Genomic DNA, 13,113 nt, shown 5'->3' on the forward strand with positions numbered 1-13,113 from the left:
TCTTGATTTGAAATATATGTATTTGTAGTAGTTCACATGTATATATGTAGTAGTTAACAAAGTTGTGTCAGTTTCAAGCGTATAGCAAAATGATTCAGGTTTTTTTTTTCTTTCTTTCTTTTTAGGGCCACACTGCCGCACATGGAAGTCCTAGGCTAAGGGTTGAACTGGAGTTGCAGCTGCAGGCCTACACCACAGCCATAGCAGTGCTGGATCCAAGCCACATCTGTGACCAACACCGCAGCTTGAGCAGGGCCAGGGATCTAATCCTGTCCTCAGGTACACAGTCGGGTTCTTAACCTGCTGAGCCTCGAGGGGAACTCCAAAACCAGAGCAGTTGATATTAGGGACACTGTACCCGCAAAATGTTGACACACACTTTTAAATACTCATTTACCATCGACTAGATCCGCTGCCCACCGGTGCCTGAGGTCCCACAGCACGTGTCCCCGGGCCGTCGTGGTGGGACTAGGGAAGGTGAAGAGAGGGGAGCAGAGAGAAGAGAGGACGGGTGGGAGGCAGGGCCCTCTCTTCCGCTCTGCCTGCTCCCTCTTCTCAGGAGCGGCACTGTCAGCTGTCTTAAAGTGTGTTTACTATCTGCGGGGTTTTTTTTCTTTAAATATATGTCTTTATCTTTTTTTGCGGGGGGGGGGGCGGATTTTGACCCACCCTAATAGATCTATGGAAAAGCTCTTATTGCAATTCTTATGTAGTCAAATTTGTGAGTTCCTTGGAGACAGGACTGATTCTGGTGCTGGACAGAGAAAATGCAAGATAGGATAAGAGCCAGAAAGGAAGGCTTGAAGTGCTTGAAAAAAAAGAGATTGACCCTTGCTCAGCAGACAGAGGAACCAGCCTGAAAGGGCTCCCCAGGCAAAAACTGGAAAATAATTAGCAACAAAATAGTGATTTGAACATCGGAAACCTTGCAGAAGCCTGATACAGAGCCAAATTCTGTTCATCTTAGTTAGGATAGGTTAAGAATCCCATTTTAACCTAAACTAACCTGACTTCTGAAATAGAAGCTGTAGGTACTTATTACTTGTATTACGTGGTATCAGAGGCATATGACTTGAACATCTCCAGGAAATATCCCTCATCTAAAATATGGTAAAACTGATGCTAAATTTCCCATGCAAATTGACGGCACACGTTAACTCGGTTACACCACCCACCAACGCGTGGGAAAATAGCCGTACAAAATGTTTTGATTGCACACGTTAACAACGAAGGATGATGTTAAAAGTTAGTTTTAAACATGTTTTCTATGTTTTAAAAACATGTGTTCTATTTTAATGTAAAACTTCATTACTCTCCTTGAAGCGTATCCAGTCGAAGTAGACAAAGCTCTCTCTGCATCCCCATCACCCGACACCACTTCTTAACACTCTGCGAGAAAGGAAGCCAACCTCTTAGCCGGGGATGCCTATAAGGGGCAATATTTAGCATATGTAATTTAACATAAAGTTGCTTTAAGCTTTTATATAGATGCTGATAGTACTTGACTCTCTATTTTGGCGTCGCTAACAGGAATAACACAGATTTAACAATATTATCACCACATACCAACAAAGAGTTGTTGTTAGTGTTAGTGAGATAATTTTCAAGAACATTTTGCCTCTATGCTATTTTCCCTGGACCATAATAGGTTCATAACCCTGAAAACTACCCCACCTCTCTTTTTCTTCATTTCATTCTCTGGAGAAGAAAGACAAAAGCACCTGAAGCAAAGGGCTGGCGCTAGGAAAAAAGCAGCCCACGCATAAAAAGCACCATGCACGTATCTGACACGTGGAGCCCAAAGTAAGCTTCATCGTCATCATTGAAGTGGCTGCCGCCACCATCTATGCTGTAAAAGGCCACGTACCTTCTGTTAGAGAAGACCCTGTTCTGGGAGTTCCCGATGTGGCTCAGAGGAAATGAACCCGGCTGGTGTCCATGAGGACGCGGGTTCGATCCCTGGCCTCACTCAGTGGGTTAAGGATCTGGCGTTGCCCTGAGCTGTGGTGTAGGTCTCGGATGAAGCTCAGATCCCCGTTGCTGTGGCTGTGGTGTAGGCTGACAGCTGCAGCTCTGATTCAACCCCTAGCCTGGGAACTTCCATATGCTGTGGGTTCGGCCCTAAAAGGCAAATTTAAAAAAAAAAAAAAAAGAAAGAAAAAGAAAAGGAAAAAAGGAAAGAAAGGTAAAAAAAGAAAGAGAACATTGTCCTGGCCCTCGTTAGAGAAGACGTCACCTGAGGGACACGCTGTGGCCTCTGCAGAAGGAGACCCAGCTCAGCGCCCAGCCAGGGAGTGGGCGGGGTCAGTGGATGGCGAGCTGCTAAGAGCACACCCTGGGGATGGGGGTACTCGGCCTGGAGCAGGGAGACTGGGCTCTTACCGCCGGCAGGGCAGGATGGTCAGACATCACGGAGGCAGAGAAAGTGGGGAGGGCTTTGCTCAGCCATTGAGGCTGGGGTCCTTCTAAACGGATGCAACAGGACTGGGGTAAAACTGGGTGAAGCAGGCCAAAAGGGGTGGACACAGGATCAAGGCCCTGAGGCCTTGGAAGAGCCTTCGGTCAAAGAGAAATCTGCTGTTCTTACCCAACGCTTGTGTCTCTCTACAGAGCAGCACTGGCTGCCTGAGGCCATGAACAAATTGCCATGAACTGCATGGTTCCCACAACCCTTATGGAGGCCAGAATCTGAGCCCAGGGCGTGGGCGAGGCCATGTTTCCTCTGGAGGCTCCAGGAAAGGGAGCCTCCGGCCTCATCGGGCTTGTGGAGGCTGCCCGGCCATCCTCAGGTCCCTGTCCAGTCTCCGTCCGCTCTGCACGGTGCTTCTCTTCTCTGGCCATCTCTGTGTGTTTCTTCTAAAGACACTTGTCATTGCCTTTAGACCTTCCCAGGTGCTTCTTTCCAAACTCAAAGCTGAAGTTATAAATTCCATGCCGAAAGCTTTCCTACCGTTTTGGAAACGAGCTAACAAAATTTATCATGATAATCTCGTCAATCCAAATGCGGTAGAGGTAGTTAAAAGGCTCCCTAGCCCACGATGCCAAGTGCTTAAGCATAAACTACGTACAAGTGCTTGCCTGGGTTTTAAAAAGTGTTTCTGCGGTATTTTACTCCTAATGAAAGTTTACATCTAAGAAACCCAGAGCTTTCAGAAGTTTCGTTTCCAACCCGTCCACATTCATCCAATTTTAACTATTTTAAATTATTTTAAAGTCAGATATTTAATATTATATGAGTTGACAGTCATGATGTAAATTGAAATTTGCTTAAATCATTTTAATTGAGTCAAGGGACCCAGTTAATAGGAAATTTGACCTAGAGATTTCCAAGATAAAGAAGCTCAAATTTTTCAAGTCTTTGAAATTAGAATTGTTCTTTAGCTCATGCTTGGAGCTCTTATTTCTTCTTTTTCCCTGATTTCTTTGTTTCATCTTTTTTTCTTTCTTTCAGGGTAACGTTGATGGGGACACTGACCCCAGTTGGTGGGAACAGGAGATGAACACCCATGAAGTCCAGCAGGGAATTGTTTCCTCTTGTCTGAGCAAATAGACACAACATCCCTTGGACGCAGATGCACTGCCTACGTTTCCCACTGAACTTCCCTCAACTCGTCCATGAATCTGGCGATTGGACGTTCTGTTTTGTCTCTCCTGAGGGTGAACAGCTCACAAGGTATTTGTAAAATAACTATCACCAACAGAATGAAAATCTCAACCCACATTTTTATGACTAGAGTACCAGATCCTGTGTCTTCCATGTTCTGTGCTATTTGTTCTAAATTTTTTCATAATGAATTAAATTATAAATAAACACAACTATGTGCTATTTGTAGGAAATATGCCTTCAACAGACTAGTATAGAAAGATTAGAAATAAGCATTAGAAGAGCTGTACAAGATTAATATAAATTTTTAAAAATATGTGGATGACATTTGTTTCAAAAAAACAAATTTCAATATATTGTTTATTCATAATATACACAATAAAAAAGATGAAAATGACAACCATGCATATTTTCGTGATACATAACATAGTATCAAAGTATATGAAATGAAGTCCGTAAGAAATAGATGAAACAAATATCTAAAATCAGTAGTCCCATGTAAAATAGAATTATCATAATTATTCTAATTATTGGCCGATAAAGTGGAAGCTAAAAGGAGAGAGGCGTGTTTCTTAAATCATTGACACTTGGATTCTATCACAGAATGAAGGAGTTCAGTCTCCAGAAAGATAATGATGTGAACACGTGTTTTTGCACATGGTGTCCGTGAGATTCAGGAACTGCCTGAAGTTCTAGTGAAGTGAATCCTGTTGAAGTGGCTACAATTAATGCAAATAAAATTCTGAAAAAAGAAGTGAGATAAATGTTAAGGTCATATTTTGCATCAACGTTTCTCCTAGAACTTATCACAGATTTTCATTTGCATTAATGTTTAGGCTTTATATTTTGGTAAGAGGTGTTTTATCAGTTTAACTCATAACACTCTGAAAACCTAATATGCCTCTACTTTCTTATTCTGTTTTTTAACATCAGCTTGGAGTTTCTACCACAGCTTTGGAATCAAGGGCCAACACAGCAGAAGCATCCCCAACATCTAAATGACCGTCTTTAAAAGTCGTTTCCGCTAAAAGTCACTAGGGTCCCGCAGGAAAACGTCCACGCCGGCGTCTGGTGCAGAATGTGCGCGACAAGCCGACGTGATCTGACAGCGGGAGGAAAGGAAACCTTTGGTGACCCCGCAGGGAACAGGAGCTACCGGGAACAGCCTCCCATGGACCAAAACCCGAACAACGCCAGACCAGTAAAAACAACTGTGACGCACTGACAGTTCTTCGATTTGTCTGCAAAGAATCCAAAATATGCATGTGTGTGTGTGCGCAGGCACACACGTAGACACAGACACACTCCACTGATACTCGTGTCCACTCACCTACACCCTAATTTTTCCCATTTAAAGGATGTTTGCTAATCAACTCATGGATATAAAGAGAAACAAGCAGATGCTATTTATCTTGATTTTCCTTTTCAAATTTTAGATCAGAGTAACCAAAATACTTGGAGAGGAGCAGTGGGAAACTAAATAATTGATGAAGAAGTGTGTCTTCTGTAGATGAGACGTTTATAAGTGAAGAATGCATTAGACTCTCCCCACGTGCAACTTCTATTGAGTAAATGGATTAGTCGGTGGCCATCAAGGACTGATTACATATGCAAAAAGCCAGACAACCAACCCTTGACTGTCTCCTCTGGAGAGGGAGAGATACCAAACGTAAAATATTCTTGGGAAAATACTGACTTTGAATCTAATTAAGGCACCAGATTCAATCAGGAATTTAAACAAGCACGGGGGACAGAGGAACATAAGAAATGTGACCACGGGGACACCATCTCTAAATCCAGGCTGCAAGAAAAGCCACAGGAGGAAAAAAACTCAAGATTTTTAAGATACGTTGAATTTAAAAAAAAAAGAGGTCAACATACATATTAAAAAGGTTGAGGACGTATCAACCAGTTTCAGCATATGGACCTTATTTTGGCAGACTGTGGATTCAAACAAATGAGCTATAAAAACAAATATAGAGATAAATAAAAACTTAAATACAACATAATAATAGTAAGTCCTTATTATATTTTGAGATATATTTTGGGATATTTACTGGTGAAACTTACAAGAATGCTGTTCAAACAGGATTGTTCATCACTTCATATTAGGTGAAGCTGGGTAAATTTTATTATTTCTCTACTTTTATAAATGTTTGCTGCTTCTCTTAATAAAAATATTTTCAGAAATCTACCCAGAACGTAATGATACTTTTGAAATAACTTGAGCAAAGAATCTGAGCAAAGTTTTATTTTATTTAACTAATTTGTTATGGTTTAGGTACCAAAATTTGAAATATTTTTGGTAAGTCACATTTATCAAATCTTTCTAAATTATTTAAGTTAGATTTCATAAGAACATAACTCTATTTTCCCATTATTATTTAGCAGCTTAATTAAATATATGTGTATCTTTAAGGGTACAAGTGGTGTAAGAATTTTAGGAATAAATACAGCCGATGCTAAGGAAGCAAACAGCCTGGTTACTAGAAAAGTTAGGTGGGGAATTTACAGAAGGTCCTATTAGTCATTCACTTGATGGGCAATAGTCGGTACCTTTTCCACAGGAATAAAGTTTTGTTAATCTGGTAGCTTGATTAAGTTACTATTTCTTCTTCCTGATATATCCATAAAACCACCTGCTGTTAAGGAGGCTTTACAGGAAAATACAGTGCTCTTTGACCCATCAATAGTCCACTGAGGTGTCTTTTTCATTTCTCCAATTTATTTTCATCAACAAAAGCAATAAATGGCCAACATTTCTATTTGCAGAGCACATCCATTGGATTCACCCTTGATTCCTGCCTTCTCTCCGACCATAGCTGACAGCTAGATTCTCAGTTAGTCAGTCGTGATCCAGTGCGTTCATCTTCCTGGCCCAACCGTTCGTTTCATGATTTCATATGGAATAAATTAAAGTTTAGGCTTATTCCTTAAAAACCACAACAAGGATATATATCCTTTCATCAGTCAGCAGACATGTAGGTTGTTTTCGCATTTTGCTACAATGAACTTGGGGAACAGATATCTCTTCCTTGTCCTGCTTTAGGCCCAGAAGAGGGATTGGTGGATTATATGGTCATTCCATTTTTAATTTTAGAGGAATTCCATCTTGTTTTCTATAGCGGCTATGCCGATTGGCCTTCCCCCTGAACGGTGTTCCCTTTTCTCCACCTCCTCACCAACACTCACTGTCCTTTATGCTTTTGGTAACAGCCATCCCAGCGGCTTTGAAGTGATATCTTAGAGTGGTTTTGATTTACCTTAGGGCATTGAAGACATTCCACTTGACTCCATCTGCACAGGGTCCCGTGACACTGATGCATATGCAATGAGAGAGCTGGAGGCTTTATACAAAGTAACGACGTCATAGTATCTTCGTGACATTAAACTATTCCTTTGGTGTTCTATAGCATGCCTGGCAAAGTATCGTGGCAATACTTCCTTGGATATTACAAATAATCACACCTGGAACCATCTGATTTTCAAATATCACTTCCACGTGAGCTATAAGCATCTACACAGTGCAATGAACCCAACGAAGACAGACGCATGATAAGGGTTTCCTCCCCTGACCCCCGGTTCTGCACAGTCATTAGCTTGAAAAAATTGGGCTTTAATTAATCTCTCAAAACTCTGTGACGAGACGTGGTGCTCTTTTATCCTGACTCACTAAGGGACTGAAATATAATTTCCCCTCTTTGTAGAAGCTGCCCTTAATCTTGGTTTTAAGTATAACTATCCCATGATCTCCCCTTTGCCTCTTTCCTCTTGCTGTTACATTCTTGGCTTCCCTGTTTTTAATTAGATTATGTGCTTACTGTACTTCCAATCACCTTGCTTCATTTGGGAAGAGTGGAGGTCACAGCTTTTAAAGTCTGTTTTGTGAACACCGTTAAGAGAGCCAACAGGGTAAATTCTCACACGAGGCTTAAAAGAGCACCTTGTTTCATTATTTTGGAAAACAGAATGTGTCCTACGGCTGAATATTAATTTAAATATTACAGCAATTTCATACAAAATACAAATATCAAGACCTTAATAGTTAAAAAAAATACCTGGAGTTCCGAATATGCCCTGTAGTTAGAATTAGAATTGATAGTCCAACTTCATTAAAATAATTTAGCTAAGAGTTCCCTTTCTGGTACAGTGGCTTAAGAATCTGACGGCAGCGGCTCAGGTCGCTGTAGAGGCACATGTTTGATCCCAGCCCAGGGCAGTGGGTTAAATGATCCTGCATTGCTGAGCTGCGGCAAAGGTCACAGACGCAGCTCACATTCCATCCCTGCTCTGGGAACTTCCATGTGCTATGGGTGTTGAAAAATAATAATTTGAGGAAACAATGAATCGTTTAAGTGAATGATAATTGAAGAAGTGTTTTGCGTCTCCCCTCACTTCTGGCGTTGGTGTATCTGTGATGGTCACGAGTGCGACGGGCTCAGAAACACGCCTTTGCCTCCTTTGCACGTAGACGTTGCACTTAGTCCAACAAGTCGCGCCGCCTAACAGAGTACCTTAGAGGATAAGGGCACGACGGGGCATAAACGCCCAGGTCTGGAACTCAGTCTCCCGGGCGCCGTGGGGCTGCAGGAAACACAGCCGCCCACAGCTGTGTGGCCCGTCAGCACGCATCTCCCCCTCATTCTGCGGCTCCCTCAAGGCACGGGAACCTCGCCAGTCCTGTTTTTCTCGTTTGCAGAAAGAAAATGGTTAATATACAAGATTGTTGGGAGGATTCAGTTTGGCAGCACGCGTGGAAAAATCCTCAGGAGGCATATTCCATGTGGCGGGAGCTGATTACATGTTATCTCGATTGTATGGTGTACCCTCTTTTTAGTGTGAGTGTGTGTGTGTGTGTGTGCGTGCCTGTGTTATCGAACTGGGTATGCGTATCGTACATGACGTGAGACTTTCTTCATGAAAATTACACTTTCTCTCTGTTCAGCAGTGGAAGATGTGTTATATGTTACTGGGTGGTTGAGTCCCCCTCTAAGAGGGGGAGGCTTTCTCAAGGGACACCAAGCCCTGCGGCCACGAAGACAAGCATGGATTTTGCTTACAGAGGGTGAGGACTGGGGGCTGATGGGTGGCAGCGTCTGGACCTGACCTGACAGGGACTCTGCCCAAAGGAACCAGGGAGAGCATTCCACTGAGAGCAGCCTGGCCAAGCGCCGCGGGAATGCCCAGGGTTGAGGTGCCTGCCATGCACACAGCTTCTGCCCCGAAACCCCAGCCTGTCATGTTAAATTACCCACGCGAGGAGCCACAACCTGAGCGTGAACCTTCCCTGCTCATCAATGGATGCCAGGCCACGGGTGCTCTCGATGCTGGGGATCGTGGGCAGAGGGCACCCGGCCACAAGGCCAGGGAGCGTTTCAGGCTTGGAGAAACCATCTTAACCCAGGATAATGAGAAGACACACAGGAATCGCAGCCATTGGTCGACACGGACCGCACACAAAGATAATACTACCCACCACCCATTGGTACGGCGCATTGTAAGGAGTGAGCCGTTCATCCCCCAATATAAATATGCATTTGACCTAAGTTTTCAAAGTAATTAATTTACATTGTATTACGCAATTGAGGCATGCAAGTAACAATAATATATAATATTATCTATGTAATAGAAAGCTCTTTCATTTCCTTCTTGTTCCTGTGGACTTGTCATTATGTTCACACCAATCCTTCCACTGCCTCTGCCACAGATAGAAAACATATATGTGTGTGTGTGTGTGTACATTTGTGCGTGAGTGTGTGTGTGTACATTTGTGTGTGTGTGTGTGTGTGTACATTTGTGTGTGAGTGTGTGTGTGTGAATATTTTACAGTCTTTGTCACTGTGGTTCTGCTTCTCTACTTACACGACAATTTCCAATAAAGTTCTGCTGCCTCAGCAGGAATATTCATCTTTAAAGGCTCTTGAGGGCTTAACAAATTTTGAATTATTTTTCCTATAACTCCTTCAGAAGATACTCTTTCCTTTAATTTTGTTTATAAATGCACCTGTATCGATTTTAAGACATCAGTTGCAGAGAAATTTTATAGTATGGTTCAATTTAAATAGTTCTTTTTAAAAATTCTAAGCTTGCCTGCACCTCATCTGCTGCACGGTTTTACAACGGTCCACTGCTTGAAACCCAAAACAGGATGTTTCCAGGGAGAGTGAAAAACACTGTCACCTTCTCATCTGTTTCAATCTTCTGTGCTTGCCAGTTACCTTTTCTTGGCTAACTGTGAAAATGTATACACATCAAAGCTGGTTCATTTGTATTCTTGTTTCCAAACATCAAATAAAGTCATCCATAAATTAATTTTATGAGCAATTAAGTTCTTCCAAGTCAGTACTTTCTAAATTGATTTCTCTTTTATAATCAAAACACAGTTTAGCTCCATTTTACAGCATTAGGCATAACATTCAAAAAGTTGGCAGTTTTCTTTTTAGTTTCCCCTTTTATTTTTCTTATAAAAATTAAGTTGGTGATGGAGTTCCCCCTGCAGGGAAGTGGGTTAAGAACCTGAACGCAGTGGCTTGGGTTGCTGTGGAGGTGTGGCTTCAACCCCTAGCCTGGTGCGGTGGGTGAAAGGACCTGGCATTGCCACAGCAGCAGTTTGGGTCACAGCTGCGGTTCAGATTCAGTCCAGGCCTGGGAACTTTATATGCCACAAGTGTGGCCATAAAAAGCCAATAGAACAAGATAAAATGAAATAGGTGAGAGAGGGGTGCTTAGAAGGGCTGGCAGAGGGGCTGAGGCCAGGGCTTGAGGAAGTGGGCTGTCCAGGCAGAGGGACCGTGTCCGTGGCCTCAGGGACGGCCGTGGTCCCCTTAAGGGCAGGTTACTTAAGGACTGGAGGTGAGGACCTTCAAGTCAGACACCGGGCCGACGGTCAGCACGTTGTAAGAATTCGAGTTAACAGGACTTGAGGGCAAGAAGTTGACCTCTCCATAAATCTCGTGGTCATTTGGAAGAAGCCTCACTGAAGACAACCAGCCTTACTTCTGAGAGCTTCTGAGACAGGGCTATAGAGGAGAAGAGGACCGGGCAGGTCCCTCTAGCCGTGGGCCTGTCTGGGTTAACGTGAACGGGGCTGGCCCACCAGAAGCAGGAAGCCCAGCATGGCTTCGCACCGTCTCGGTGGAGGTGATAACAGGCCAGCCCCCAACGCCCGGGAGGGACGGCGCTCCTGGCTCTGATGCCGTGACGACCTATGTCCAGAGTCGTATCTGCAGGGGCCTTGTCGTTGGTTTTACCCCCATTCTTGTTGCTTTCACCCCCGCTTCTCACTTCTCTCCTTTCAAGAACCCCGTGTGGTCAAGAGAACTAAAAACGTTGCCTGGTCCTCATCGGAGGACGAGCAGAACATCCAAGGAGTGGGTGCATTGCTGTGGGTCCCCCATGGTCCTTGACTAACACCAAGCAAATATAAGGAGCCAACACTAGGGTGTGTTAAAAGCTTTAGGTCCATTTGCTGAAGAAGGCAAAAATAGATTCCTTGTCAAAACACAGCTTCCATGGCATAGAATGATGCTGAAAAAGGAACAAGTCCTTAACTTGTGCCAGGGCGGGGATCGAACCTGTATTCCAGCACCACAGAGAGGCTGCCAATCCTGTTGTGCCACAGTGAGAATGGGTTATTCTAGACATTTCAGGCTATAGGCAACATCCTTAAGTCAAAGCAAAAATGTTACAGTAAAGAGGAAACATATGGAGACAGGTTCGTTCTGCCCGTTACCTCAGCACACGGGAAAAGAGGGTAAACTATAGCCCACTCAGCATTTTAGTATTATTTACATGTTGAAAGGATAATATGGTAGATGTCATGTGCTGAATAAAATAGATCATTAGTTAATTCATCTATTTAAATTAATTATTATCAATGAATCTCTCCTGCTCCTCTGCACTTTTTAAAATGTGCCTTCTGGAAAACAGACATTTTTCTCTTTCTGTTGTGCACAACGACTCTGGAGACTTTGCCAGACTCCAGACTATTCTTAGAGATGTTCACAGGGCATTGGGCTTGGCTGTGAGGTCGTGGGGAGAGCAGTACTTGTCTAATTAGCTTCCTGCTCGGGTGCTCTGGCCATGGCATTCTGGTAGACCATGCGGTGTGGTTTTCAGGGCATTCTACAGGGGAGACTTGGGAAAAAAGGCATTTCGTTGAAGCTAAAATTTCCATTCTAAAGTTTCATTCAGTAGCCCAGGCACAGACCTTTCACCAGTTTAGATGGGATCCCCAAAGCACTGTGATGAGTTTGAAACTATTATTTCCATTTTACGTATGATCAGCCTTGCCCTCCCAGGAGCTCAGGCCTTGTCTTGCTCAAATTCCCACTTTAGGAAGGGAGGTGGGATTTGAATAGCGTTCTATTCTGATCTCCATGCTGCAGGTCTCTTCAAACACTTCCTTCACCAGCTCCAAAGTCTGGTAAGTGCATAGGCCCTCACTTTTTCCTGAAAGGATTACCAAGGGACTTAGTGGGTCTCCAAACCCACATGTGTCTTCATTTGGATTTCAAACTATCTCCTGACGCTAACTTTGCCGAGGAGGTACTATTAAGTGAAAGAATCAAGACTCAGCCTCTGGTCTTAAAGAAAAAGTGAAATTTATCCACGTAAAATTCAACAGCTAAACTTGTTTTGAATAAACATCCAGCGAACAGTCCTAGCAACCCGTGATGCCTGTGGTTCTTCAGCAAACACCACGTGATTTCTGCTTAAGTGGTAAAGAAATAACGAGGCTTTGAATGAACAGCCTGTGGAAGAGGGAGAGGTCGGTGTGATGGATTTAGGTAAAGTCACAAAAAGCAGAAGCACTGGCATCCATCGAGGAGGATAGCAACAGCATCACGGACCAGTCCTCGTCCCGCCGCTTGAAAGAAGAAGGCATGTCTCTGACAAGACACAAAGATGTGGCACTGCAATGTACGGTCAGAAATCTCACAACCTGATAATGCCTTTGTTCACTTGTATTCTCAATGCATTTTAGTGTTTTTAAAAATTTTTTGGAGTATGATTGACTCACAAGGTTGCATTAGTTCCAACTGTTCAAAGTGGATCAGTCATACATGTAAATATATCCATTCTTTTCCCCACAGAGGCTGCTATAAACTCTATGCTAGAGATTTCCCTACGCTCTACAGTAGGTCCTGGTTAATCGCCTATTTTATAAAGTAGTGTGTCCATGTTATGCCCACCCTGGTGATACCTTTCAACCCACCCATGAATCTGGGGAGGAAGTACCAGCTGGTGTTGAGTGTGGATGGAGGGGGTGGTGGCACGATGGACCAGAGGACTAAGCATCTTACAGCCTCTGGTTAACTGGGTTGTGGGCTCTTCTTTCATCACACTCGGCGGCTAAATTACCACAGCAAAAAAAGGCAGGTGGGTGTTCTATACTGTAATTTTGAGATGAGACGGCCAGGTATTGGAGATTTTTTTTGCAAAAAGGTGGTTATTTTGACATCCCGAGGGGTTAAACTTTGATGAAAAATAAAGAATGAGCTGGAAAA

This window comes from Phacochoerus africanus, chromosome 11, assembly GCF_016906955.1.
Source record: "Phacochoerus africanus isolate WHEZ1 chromosome 11, ROS_Pafr_v1, whole genome shotgun sequence".
Lineage (NCBI taxonomy): Eukaryota > Metazoa > Chordata > Mammalia > Artiodactyla > Suidae > Phacochoerus > Phacochoerus africanus.